General features: G+C 46.5%; 1 pseudogene; it reads left to right on the top strand.

Moving 5' to 3' along the window:
* LOC125506830 overlaps window positions 1–14,167 on the top strand; it is a 40,760-nt pseudogene that overhangs the window by 13,518 nt on the left and 13,075 nt on the right.

Here is a 14,167-nt window from a genome sequence, read left to right as displayed (position 1 = left end):
AGACCAGAACAGCTTCTCCGTGGAGCTTCCCTCCTCGGCCTAGTAAAACTTTGCGGCATCCGACACGCTGCGGGGCAAATCTGCGAATGCTCCTGGAGAGCTCCGGACTCGGGTAAGTTACAAGTAATTTACTTTCACATGCTTGCTTTGCATATTGAATTCCTTACCCACCGCTATCTTCCTCATCGCCTCAATCTCCTGGAGGCCTTTTGGGCTTCATCCTTGGCACTCTTTGCGCTCTCAAGGGCCGCGGCAAGCTCAGACTCTTGGGTCTTCGAGTCAAGCTCCAACGCCTCGTGCTTCATCACGAGAGCTTAGAGCTCTTGCTGCACCTCGCCCACCCGGGCCACTTGCTTTTCCCGCTCGATGCGCCCTTGGGCCGCTTTGTTTTCGGCCTCGGACAACTCTTGCTTCAGGGTCGCCACTTCGGTCATGGCCCCTGCCAATTCATGATGATCCTGTCATTTTGCAATCGCATCTTTTTTGTATATATCTATAGATAAGGTATTACTCACCTTTGTTCTCCTCGAGCTGCCTCTTGGCAAGGCCGAGCTCTTTCTCGGACCCCTCGAGGTCCTGCTTCAGTGCGGCGACCTCTGCAGTCAGTGCGGCAGAGGTCAACAGCGAAGCCTGCATACGCATATAGACATACTTATATTAGACTGCTGCATATATTATTTGATCATCTATTCGGCTTTTCTTTGTGAACACCAAACAGAGCATCAGGGGCTACTGTCTATGCGGTAATATTTTTCCTATATTTTAAATACTTACCTCAAAGCCTGTTAGAAGGCTGGCACAGACTTCAGTGAGTCCGCTCTTGCAGGACTAAACCTTCTTGATCACCGCACTCATAATAGTGTGGTGCTCTTCGTCGATGGAAGCGCCGTGAAGCGCCCCCAGCAGGTTGTCCGGTACCTCTGGATGGACAAAGGTCACTGGCACGGGCGTCTTACCCCTTTTGGAAGGGGGCCGCTTGCCCGAGTCTGGAACCACCGGAGGTTCCGGTGCGGTGTTCGGCTGAGAGCCGAACTTGGAGCCCTCGGGAGCCTTGCTCCCTTTGCTCCTGCAATCCGGAAGGTCGCCTTGAGGCGCCTCCGGGACTGTCTCCCCCCGGCTCAGTGCCCCTTGAGACAATACCTCGGCATTGTCCGTAGGGCAAGGGGAGGAGGCGGTCCGAAGTGGATCGCAATCCATATCCGACGAATCCAAGGAGCCGTCCGACGAGGATATGTCGATACAGGCTTGGGGAGGTCTGCATAATCATATTCGGCGTCAGGAGAAGCAGTGCGACAAAGGTATGCTATGAGTTACTCTGGTATCCGAATACTTACGACTTTGCCGGGGGCTTGGCCCTGAGTAGCCACTCATCTTCGCCTTCGGCGACGGTGGTGGAGCAGTCCGGAAGGAGAGTCCTTCCTTTCTTGTACCCTTCGGCCTCCCCGGTTGGGGCGGCCTTCCTTTTCTTGTCTCCCCCGGCTGGTGGGGGAGCATCTTCATCTTCCTCCTCATCTTCATGGGAGGAGTGCGTCGCGGAGTTATCGGATGATGAGTCCGATACCGCCTGGCGCCGGGAACTCTTTCAGGTTCCCGTGGCCTTCTTCTTGGTCTTCTCCGACACCTTATATGGAGTCGGAGTCAGCATCTCCGTGAGGAGAGCGTCCGCAGTGTCTTCGGCCAGAGGGGCCGGACAGTCAATCTGCTCCGATGCCTCCACCCAGTCCTGTCAAAGGCATGGGAGCTCATACACCGCACGTGGTTAAGCTATGGGAAGTAAATATCCTACCAGATGTACAGAACTTACCGGATTCGCAGGGCGCTTCGCGCTTAGCCCGCGGTCCTCGGTGAGAGAGGGAGGGAGCTCGGCACCCTTGAACAGCACCCTCCAAACGTCTTTGTGCATCGTGTCGAAAATCTCGCTTAGAGTCTGGTGCCGGGTTGGGTCGAACTCCCATAAGTTGAAATCCCGTTGTTGACACAGGAGGATCCGGCGGAAGAGCATGACCTGGACTATGTTGACAAGCTTAAGTTTCTTGCTTGTCATGTTCCAGATACACTTCTGGAGTCCGTCCAGCTCCACCGATGAACCCCAGGACAGGCCCTTCTCCTTCCAGGAAGTGAGCCGCATGGGGATTCCGGATCGAAACTCGGGGGCCACCACCCAGTTGGTGTCGCGTGGCTCGGTGATGTAGAACCACCCCAATTGCCACCCCTTTACAGTCTCCACGAAGGAGCCCTCGAGCCATGCAACGTTGGGCATTTTTCCCACCATGGCTCCGCCGCATTCCGCTTGTTGCCGCCCACCACCTTCGGCTTGATATTGAAGGTCTTCAGCCACAGGTCGAAGTGGGGCCGGATGCGGAGGAACGCCTCGCACACGACGATGAACGCCGAGATGTTGAGGATGAAGTTCGGGGCCAGATCATGAAAGTCCAGCCCATAATAGAACATTAGGCCATGGACAAATGGATGAAGGGGAAACCCTAGTCCGCAGACGAAGTGGGGGAGGAAGACCACCCTCTCGTGAGGTTCTGGGGTAGGGATGACCTGCCCCGCGGCTGGCAGCCGGTGCGCGATGTCCGCGGCTAAGTATCCGGCTCCACGCAACTTTTTGATGTGCCCCTCCCTGACGGAGGAGGCCATCCACTTGCCTCCCGCTCCGGACATGTTTTGGAGAGAGTTGAGGAGGAGGATGCGGACTTGGGCGCTCGAGCTAGAGTGCGCAAGAATGGATGAGCAAGGAGGAAGAAGGCGTGGGTAGGAAAAGGTGAGATCTTATCCCTTTATAAGGGTGGACTAAATTATGCACCCCCACTTGCCGGGTAAAAATCTCTTATCCCCCAAGCGCTGTAATTGATGGCGCGTTTGGGTTACCCACGTCCGTATTGATGAGAATCCCGTAATAAGGGGAACATGATCTCTGCTTTGACAAGACGTGTCAAGAAACCGCCTCGCGTTATGTGCGGGGCTGGTTAAGAAAAAACAGTTCGAATAATTATCGGACCAGGGCATGATGTCAGGCTGCCAAAACGTGTCAGCAGATTAGATTTGTGGAAATATTATTCTCTCTATGGTGGTATGTGGAAACTTATTTCGCAGGGTCGGACACTATCCTTATATTCAAATTCTTCCGTGGTGTATTCGGAGGAGGAACCCGCCTTGCAATGCCGAAGACAACACTGTGCGCCGGACTCATTGTCATTGAAGCCTGGTTCAGGGGCTACTGAGGGAGTCCTGGATTAGGGGGTCTCCGGACAGCCGGACTATATCCTTTGGCCGGACTGTTGGACTATGAAGATACAAGATTGAAGACTTCGTCCCGTGTCCGGATGGGACTCTACTTGGCATGGATGGCAAGCTAGGCAATACGGATATGTATATCTCCTCCTTTGTAACCGACCTTGTGTAACCCTAGCCCCCTCTGGTGTCTATATAAACCAGAGGGTTTTAGTCCGTAGGACAACATACAATCATACCATAGGCTAGCTTCTAGGGTTTAGCCTCTCCGATCTCGTGGTAGATCAACTCTTGTACTACTCATATTATCAAGAATAATCAGGCAGGACGTAGGGTTTTACCTCCATCAAGAGGGCCCGAACCTGGGTAAAACATCGTGCTCCCGTGCCTCCTGTTACCATTCGCCTTAGACGCATAGTTCAGGACCCCCTACCCGAGATCCGCCGGTTTTGACACCGACAGCTGCATCATCCCTTCCTATTAGGGGAAAACCAACGCAGTGCTAAAAGAGGTAGCAAGGATTCAGGTAGCAGCCTTGGTGATCCTGAAGAACAGAGCCAGGAGCTAGCAATGCTCGTGAGGAAATTCCAGAAGTTCTCAAGACGTGGTCGCTTTGGCAAATCCTCAAGAAGTGATGACATAAGATCAGATTCCTCATCCCGTGCCTACAAGAAGAGACTTTGCCACAAATGCAAGAAACCCGGTCACTACATTCAAGATTGTCCTTAATGGGAAAAGGAATCAAAGAAGATGAAGTACAAGGATTACAGTTTTGATGATTCAAAGAAGAAGAAGAAATCTTCAAAAGTGCTCTTCATCAAAATCCTCAAGGTCTTCATCCCACAAGAAGAGTAGCTCCAAGAAGGCTCGGGCATTCATTGGCAAGGAAATGGACTCTGAGGCTGAATCTAAAGAAAATGAAGAAGATGAGGCATCTAAGGTGTCAGACTCTGGTGTGGTGCGCCTAGCCCTCGCTACTGTGTTTGTCAGCAAGTCCATCTTCAACTCTGAGGAAAATGACCTCCCCAACACTGCTGACGACGGCGATGATGACTACACTCCTACCTATTGCTTCATGGTAAAAGGTGGAAAGGATGATCAACCCAAAGCTACTAAGGGGGTCCTCGACAGTGGATGTACAAATCACATGACTGGTGACAGGAACTTATTTATGGACACTGCTTTATCTCCATCGCATCTGAAGCTTATCACCTACGCTAACAAAGGCAAAAACAAGGTATTGGGTCTACGTAAGGTTGCGATCTCAAAGGATCGATACATGGACAAAGTCATGCTTGTCGAGTCCTTAGGGTTCAACCTCATGTCTGTCTCAATGCTTTGTGACCTTGATATGGTTGTTGTCTTTGGCAAGTATCGTTGTGTTGTGATCATGGAAGCTGACAATTCCAAAGTCTTTGAAGGCTTTAGGAGAGGAGATTTGTATATTGTTGATTTCTCTACAGGACCACAACCTGCTACATGTGTACTTGCAAAAGCTTCAGAAGGCTGGCTATGGCATCAACGACTTGGTCATGCTGGCATGAGGAACCTGCACACTCTAGCAAAGAAGAAGCATGTCATTGGCATCGAGGGTGTCAAATTCCTCAAGGACCATCTGTGTGGAGCTTGTGAAGCTGGAAAGATGAGCAAGGCCAAGCATCCCTCAAAGACCATCATGACTACCACTCGTCCATTTGAATTGCTTCACATGGATCTCTTTGGCCCTACTCACTATGCCAAATTTACTAATGCTGCATCTTTATATGGCTTCGTCATAGTTGATGACTATTCTTGTTACACGTGGGTGCATATCATCACATACAAAGCTGAAGTGCAGGAAGTCTTCAAACGATTTTACTCGAGGGCTTCAACTAACTTTGGTGTGAAGATCAAGAACATCAGAAGTGACAATGGAACTGAGTTTAATAATACTAGTCTTGATGACTATCTTTATGACCTTGGTACTACTCACGAGTTATCTGATCCTTATACTCCTCAGCAGAATGGCGTCATGGAGTGCAAGAACATGACTCTGTAGGATTGAAAGTATGTCTAGAGGGGGGGTGACTAGACTACTTGACCAAATAAAGATCTAGCCTTTTCCCAATTTTAGTTCTTGGCAGATTTTAGCAACTTTGAAAAAGTCAAGCAATCTCAACACAATTCAAGCAAGCATGCAAAGAGTATATGAGCAGCGAAAAGTAAAGCATGTAACTTGCAAGAATGTAAAGGGAAGGGTTTGGATGATTCAAACGCAATTGGACACACGGATGTTTTGTCATGGTTCCGATAGGTGGTGCTATCGTACATCCACATTGATGGAGACTTCAACCCACGAAAGGTAATGGTTGCATGAGTCCACGGAGGGCTCCACCCACGAAGGGTCCACAAAGAAGCAACCTTGTCTATCCCACCATGGCCATCGCCCATGAAGGACTTGCCTCACTAGCGGTAGATCTTCACAAAGTAGGCGATCTCCTTGCCATTACAAACTCCTTGCTTCAACTCCACAATCTTGTCGGAGGCTCCCAAGTGACACCTAGCCAATCTAGGAGACACCACTCTCCAAGAAGTAACAAATGGTGTGTTGATGATGAACTCCTTGCTCTTGTGCTTCAAATGATAGTCTCCCCAACACTCAACTCTCTCTCACAGGTTATGGATTTGGTGGAAAGAAGATTTGAGTGGAAAGCAACTTGGGGAAGGCTAGAGATCAAGATTCATATGGTAGGAATGGAATATCTTGGTCTCAACACAAGTGTAGGTGGTTCTCTCTCAGAAAATATAGGTTGGAAGTGTAGGTTTGTCCTGATGGCTCTCTCGACGAATGAAGAGGTGGTGGAGGGGTATATATAGCCTCCACACAAAACCTAACCGTTACACATAACTTTCCAAACTCGGTGGAACCGAATGGTTAAACTTGGTCGAACCGATTCAGCAAAGCTAGTGACCGTTAGGGTTTTCGGTGGGACCGACATGCAACTCGCTAGGACCGATATGATTAGGGTTAGGGAATAACGTAATCTCGGTGAGACTGATTACACAAACTCTGTGAGACCAATTTTGGTAATAATCTAACCAAAGAGTTGGTCAGGTAAACTCAGTGGGACCGATCGCTTATTTCAGCAAGACCGAAATGTTACGAACGGAAAACAGAGAGTTTACATTGCAATCTCGGTGGGACCGATCGCTCATCTCGGTGAGACTGAAATGTTACAAAGGGAAACAGAGAGATTACAACCCCATCTCGGTGAGACCGAGATCCCTATCAGTGAGACCGATTTGCCTAGGGTTTTTGGCAGTGGCTATGACATTTGAAACTCGGTGGCGCTAGATAGAAAGAATCGGTGGGGCCGAGTTTGACTTTTGATTTAGGTCATATGTGGATGTGAGAAAGTAGTTGAGGGTTTTGGAGCATATCACTAAGCATTTTGAGCAAGAACCTCATTAAGCAACACCTCATCCCTCCTTGATAGTATTGGCTTTTCCTATAGACTCAATGTGATTTTGGATCACTAAAATAGAAAATGTAGAGTCTTGAGCTTTGAGATTGAGCCAATCCTTTGTCCTTAGCATTTTGAGGGGTCCACTTTTCTCATCCATGCCATGCCAATCATTGAGCTTTCCTAAGATATTAATCTTGAAGTAGCATTAGCTCAATGAGCTATATGTTGTTAGGAATTACCAAAACCACCTAGGGATAGTTGCACTTTCAATCTCCCCCTTTTTGGTAATTGATGACAACATATAGATTAAAGCTTCGACAAATGATAATAAGAGTGAAAAACATTGTCGCTTTGAGAAGTATGTGAAAAGCAAGAGCTCCCCCTAAATTTGTGCATAGTTTAAGATTTGCTTTGGACTGCAAATGCACAAAGAGTTAGGATCATGGGTTACTCTTCCATGTCACATACATCTTGGTGGAGCGCTCAAAATGATAATAATTAAAATACATGCACTCATCACCAAGCAAAGTGAATGATCATATAAAAGGATAATGTCATCCAACAAGCATTAAGGTAGCATATGATCAAACACATGATCATCTAAGCAAGCACAAAGTATAAAGTATCTCAACCAAGCAAACAAACAAAGTTTAACCACCAAACAAAAAGAGAGAATAAAAAGCAACGCTCTCTCTCTCTCGAAGCCTATGATCTATACATTTTCTCCCCCTTTGGCAACAAGTTGCCAAAATGTTCATAAAAAATGATGAGTGCTAGATCGACGCTCAGGCTTGGTCTTCAGGTGGTGGTGTAGACAGAACTCAAAGAACAAAGGCATCAGTCGATGTAGATGGAGCTGGTGGAGTACGTGCTGGAGCCGGTGGCACAAAAGCTATAGCTGGTGCAGATGAAGTAGCTCTGGTGTCTGGAATAGGCACTGCAGCAGACCTCTGACCTCTGGGCACTCTAGCAAAAGCATCAGTGGTTGTCTTGCCTTTCTTCTCCTCCACTTCATCCTGAAGTTTCTCAACGACTGACTGGATCTCAGTGACCTTCACATCTAAGTCAAAGAACTTCTGCTCCATGATCCTCTCCAAACTCTCCTAGTTTTGAGTCAGGGTAGCCAATCCCTTCTCAATCCTCAGGGTGGAGGCAATCAAGTAGCCAAGCTGATCTTGCTTGCTCTTCAGAAGATACTGAGATGCTTCTTCAGTAGTTGGCATCCTTGCAGCCTTTTCAGCCTTTGCCTTCTCCTTCTTGGCTTGTGCGTGCACAGAAGATGGTTCATTTTCATCCATCACCACAGTGTTGTCCTCAAAGTCTGGGTAGATGGGCAGGTGCTCCTTGTCTAGCAGATATGTGCCAGTGCCCATCTTGGAGTTGATCAGCTCCTAGATCTGTGGGGCATACCCACAACTCCTCTTCTGATATGCAGTTGTCCTCTTTATGGTTTCCATTATTAGGGTCATGACTTTGAACTTCTGTGGGACATCAAAGATGTGAAGCAAGTTAATTGCATGGCCTCTGATCATCTTGTGATCACCTGACTTTGGCAAGAGAGTGTGCCTGAGGATCCAGTTGATAGTTGGCAAGCCTGACAGAAGCTAATGTACAGATCCAAACTTGTGTGTCTCAAGAGCAGCATCTGGGATCTCCTTGTACATGTGTGCCATGGTGTTGTGATCCTTCTTCTTCTTGGCATAGACATCCAAGTCATCTTCACTCTCTTTTGGGGCATTGATCAACTTAGCCCATTCTGCAACTGTGGACTAGTACCTCATACCTTCAGATATCCAGACAATCCTCCCATCTGGGTAGAAGTGAGCCATGGAGTAGAACTGCATGATGAGCTCATCATTCCATTTTGTGAGCTTCTAAGCCACAAACCCATCAACCCCACAAGCCTTGAAGCTGTCATATACACCAGGGAAGTCATCCTCATTTTCCGCAATGAATGACCAATCGACCCATCTCATATCACACACTATGGGCTTCTTGTCAAGCAAGATGGTCTCATAGAAGTCCTGCTGTTCCTTTGTATGGAACCTGTAGTCCACAGCAGTCCTTCTCCTGGTGGCATATGGATCATACTCTCTCCATAGCCTTAGACCAATGTCCTTCCTGACTTTCATGTTCTCTGCAACTGGATGAGCATCATTGTGATCTGGAATTTTTGGCTTCAACTTCCTCAAGACAACAGAATCATCTTCTTCTTCCATTGCAGCTTCAGGCATTGGGGCCTTGTTCTTCTCTGCTGCTGGGATGTTCCTAGTGTTCCTCTTGGGTGCAGTTTTGGGTTTTGGAGCAGCTGGCTTAGGAGTTCCTTTGGGCTTAGATGGAGCAGCCCCTGATCTTATGGCATCTCCCATAAGCTTTTGAGCTTTGGGTGCTGGTGCCGCATCCTCTTCCTCTTCCTCTTCTTCAGAGTCTTTCATGATTGAAGATCACCCAAGCACTCTGGCAGTGGTCTTCTTGACCCTTTCCTTCCTTTTCTTTTCTGCCACAACCTGCTCTTTGGGTGCAGATCCCAAAGTCTCTTGAGTAGATGCTCTGGCTTTAGACATTGGAGCTCTCTTGGCAGGAACCTTTTGCTTCATCCCTGGCTTGGTGGCAGCAGCTGTGCCATATTCCTTTTTGAGCACTTTCCTCTTTGAGGTGGTTTCTTCTTGCTCAGACACATAGTCCTCATCCTCTGACTCTGAGGTTCTTTTCTTGCTGGCCCTTGTGGCAGCCTTTGGCAGATTGCTGGGTGTGCTCCTGCTTCCATCATCTAAGCTGCTAGAGGGACTAGTGCCCTCACTCACGTGAACCTGTTCCTCAGACTTGGTCTGACTGTCACTCTGATCTGACATGATGCAAACACTGACAACAGACATTGTGAATAGATTATAGACGAGGTAGAGTGGATGAGCATCACAAAGTACAGAGGTTTTTGCAAAAGAATGAGTTAAAAACTTAGTCTTAGTTTTCCACAGAAAACATTTCGGATCTACCAATTTGCAAACTCGATGATACAGAAGCAGCTTTTGGAACCGAAACTAGTGAACTTGGTCAGACCGAGTCATAGTTCGGTGGCACCGAGACTGCTAGGGTTTCACAAAGTGTTGAACTCGGTCACACCGATTTGCAATTCTCGGTCAGAACTAGAATCACATGTGCAATGGCCTGAGCCAAATCGGTGGAACCGATTTCATCAACTCGGTCGGTCCGAGATGGTTTCGGCAGAAACCTAACCCTAAATTTTCAATTCACGACTAAACTACGGAGTGTTTTCGATGGATAGATTGATCTCAATCATGGCAAGATACATGGCAAAGCAATGTGCTGAGGAATCAGAGTTAGAACAGCACAAAGTTCAAGTCCATACCCTAGTTCGGCGATGAACTTGCTACGACGACAACGGCGAAGACGGTCCCGTTGACGGCGGCGGAGACCAGCGACAGGAGGCGGCTGACGATGAGGAGGTTGATCCAGAGACCCAGGGAGGCAGAGCAGGCTAAGCGCGGGCGAGGAGGTTCGGAAAGTTTTCCAAAATTTGACCCGTGGATATATATAGCCTGACCCTATTGATGTGACCAAGTGGAACAACTCGGTGGCACCAAGATTCATAACTGCAAGCAGTTACTGAAACTCGGTGTGACCAAAAAGTTCAAATCGGTTGCACCGAGATTGAGAACCTAGATCGACTTAGTGATCTCGGTATGACCGAAATGGATGAATCGGTCAGACCGAAACACACACAAAAGTTTTGGAAGTTTAAGTCTATGACGAATCGGGGACTCCGAGTGCTCCTCACATAGAGTGGTTCGAATCTGACTTGATCAAACTTTGTGATGCAGCATGAATAGAGTTTGAGATGAGAAAAGCATAGATAGCTAGAGAAGGTTCTTAGGCATCCTTGTCCATCCACTTGGCCAAAACAAAAGTAAACCAATCAATCAAAACAACAAGTGGATGTCCTCGAATGAGTAAATTATGCAACCAACATGCTCACACAATAAAATGACAAATGAAATATGTGGCAAAGCATGCACCAAAAATTCTAGCATCTATGAAGCAATTTGCGATGACTAGGTCATCTATATATGAGTATATTGACTTAGGAGTCAAATGAGAACATTTGATCATAGGTCATACTCATTGTTTAAGCACAAGTGGGGTTACCACCTTTACATAAAGCGTTGTTGTGTTCACACCATTAGAGTTGCTTTAACTCAATTCTTAGAGTAAAGCTCCCCCCTAGATGTGATATCCCCCCTAAGAGGGATGAACTAACCTTGGGTTTTGTCGATGATGACTTCATGTAGGTGTTGAAGATGTGGATGCTCTAAGTTGATGTAGATCATTCGGAGCTATCCTTTGGAGTGAGTTGCACTTTCAATACCTACACGGGCTAGTCCCACAAGGAACAAACAAGGATATCCATAGACATAGAGTGATGCACACACAAGATGATGTCTATGAGAGCATTAGGTTACCTTGTCCCTTGTCTTACCAACAAGAGGGTTTGTGACTCCTTGAACTAGTGCAAGATGTGGAAGTTGATTGCACTTGTTCTTGCCAAAATGATAAGAGTGAAGTATGTTGGCGGAGTCACACTCAAGAACTCTCTAGTTCTTCTTCTTCGGGATCCACACCATCTCGATGGGAATCCTTGGAATTGTAGTTGTACTTGATGAAGTGGAACTTGATGTAGTCTTGGGGACCCACTTGACCAAGGCCTTAGGAGCTTCTTCAAATGCATCAATTTCCTCTTGAAGCTTGTCCTTGACTTTTTGCTTGTGGTCTTGTGGTGGAAGATCATCTTGAGCTTGTGTCCCTTTGAAGGAAGTAGGATCATACTTCTCTTGTTGAGGAACAAACTTCGTCTTGGGGTATTGATCTTCTTCCCACTCAACTCCATTGGCATTGAACTTTCGTTCAAAACTAGTACCTTGATTCTTCCGGTGCCTTCCTTACTTGCGTACAATTTCCTCGAATTTCTTACTCCCGGCAAGGCCCTTGTAAACACCTTTCTCTATGATTCCCTTCAATAAGCTATTTTCTTGCTCAAGTGTAACTTGGCTAAGAGAATCATTAGTGGAATCAAGAGAACTACTAGAAGCAACAACATTGGTTTTAGCATGATTATTGTTACTACTAGAGGAAGAATCCTTCTTGTTCTTGTTGCTAGACTTGACTTGAGACATGTAAGTGGATAAGAGTAAACGCTTGGCAATGTAAAAAGAACTTTTCTTGCGAAGATCATCATTGATTGCCTTTAAGAACTCATGCTCTTGCTCAATATTGAGCTTCTCAAAATGTAGTTTCTCATGAGTCCTTGAAAGTTCTCGATGATCTCCTAAGATAGTTTCATGAGCTAACTTAAGAGTGTTTAGTTCTTTAGTTAGAGACTCAATCTTCTCCTTATCATTGTCATTCTTTTCATCTTGATTAGCATGATTAATTGATGTTTCATCATAGTAGTCATCACTAGAGTTGTCAACAAGTAAATCATCATCACCTAACATGTCATCTTCATCACTATTGAAATCAACATACTCGGGGTGTGATACCTTTGGACCTTTGGCCATGAAGCATCTTCCAATTCCTTCATTTGGTGAATCAAATATGTCGTAGGAGTTGGTTGACAGAAGTGCTACACCGGCAACACCTTCATCTTGAGTATATTCGGAGTCAGAGTGATAGCTTCTCTCGGAGTGACTGTCGGAGTCGGAGCCGGATACCCATTCACCAACATGAGCTTGGTGTCTTTGTTTTGTGTAGCTCCTTGATGACTTGTCCTTCCTTTCCAAATCCTTGCTTCTCCGGGAGGGTCTTCGTTCATAACGATCATCCCTACTCCTTCTCTCCCTCGATGGTGATTCTTCCCTTCTACTTCTTTTGGGAGCATCTTCTCTTCTCTTGTGGGGAGCCGTACACTCATTAGTGTCCGGGTCTTCAACAATTGTAGCAGTTTCGCTCTCGACTAGAAGATCTTTTGTCATTGTAGGACCTTGACTTGGAACTTCTCTCTTTGCTTCTATTCTTGTAGAACTTATTAAAGTTCTTCACCATTAGGCTCAATTCTCCATTGAAGGTTTGTTTCTCACTTGATGATGTGGGAGCTTCACATGAGGCTTTGTAAGCACCACTTGACTTGTTATGGAGCTCCTCCTTATCCTTGAGTGACATCTCATGAGCAACAATTCTGCCAATGACTTCCATTAGCTTGAGATCTTTGTAATTTGGCATCATTTGGATCAATGTGCATACGGTATCGTATTTTCCATCCAAGGCTCTTAGGATCTTCTTGATGATGAATTTGTCGGTCATCTCTTCACTTCCTAAGCCGGCAATCTCATTTGTGATAAGAGCAAGCCTAGAGTACATTTCAGTGACACCTTCACCATCCTTCATTTTGAACTTGTCAAGTTGACTTTGAAGCACATCCAACTTGGATTCCTTGATGGAGTCGGTACCTTCGTGCATATCAATCAAAGTATCCCAAATTTCCTTTGCATTCTCAAGACGACTGATTTTGTTGAATTCTTCGGGGCACAATCCGTTGAAGAGGATATCACAAGCTTGAGCATTGTATTGCAGCATCTTCAACTCTTCTACGGTAGCTTCACGATTCGGTTCTCTCCCATCAAACAATTCACCTTGCAAGCCAACACACACAATAGCCCAAACGGCGGGGTTATGTCCAAGAATATGCATTTTCATTTTATGCTTCCAACTAGCAAAATTAGTACCATCAAAGTAAGGACCTCTACGGTGGTAATTTCCCTCGCTAGACGCCATACTCTCCTAGGTTGTGAAACCAAGGCTATGACTTCCAGAAGCTATGAAAATTAAGGCAAATGGAGACCAAAGCTCTGATACCACTTGTAGGATCGAAAGTATGTCTAGAGGGGGGGGTGATTAGACTACTTGACCAAATAAAAATCTAGCCTTTTCCCAATTTTAGTTCTTGGCAGATTTTAGCAACTTTGAGCAAGTCAAGCAATCTTAACACAATTCAAGCAAGCATACAAAGAGTATATGAGTAGCGGAAAGTAAATCATGTAACTTGAAAGAATGTAAAGGGAAGGGTTTGGAGGATTCAAACGCAATTGGAGACACGAATGTTTTGTCGAGGTTCCGATAGGTGGTGCTATCGTGCATCCACGTTGATGGAGACTTCAAGCCACGAAGGGTAACGGTTGCGCGAGTCCACGGAGGGCTCGACCCACGAAGGGTCCACGAAGAAGCAACCTTGTCAATCCCACCATGGCCATCACCCACGAAGGACTTGCCTCACTAGCGGTAGATCTTCATGAAGTAGGCGATCTCCTTGCCCTTACAAACTCCTTGGTTCAACTTCACAATCTTGTCGAAGGCTCCCAAGTGACACCTAGCCAATCTAGGAGACACCACTCTCCAAGAAGTAACAAATGGTGTGTTGATGATGAACTCCTTGCTCTTGTGCTTCAAATGATAGTCTCCCCAACACTCAACTC

Source organism: Triticum urartu, chromosome 5 (genome assembly GCF_003073215.2).
Source record: "Triticum urartu cultivar G1812 chromosome 5, Tu2.1, whole genome shotgun sequence".
In the NCBI taxonomy this organism is placed as follows: domain Eukaryota; kingdom Viridiplantae; phylum Streptophyta; class Magnoliopsida; order Poales; family Poaceae; genus Triticum; species Triticum urartu.
This window is presented reverse-complemented; position numbering and strand designations above follow the sequence as displayed.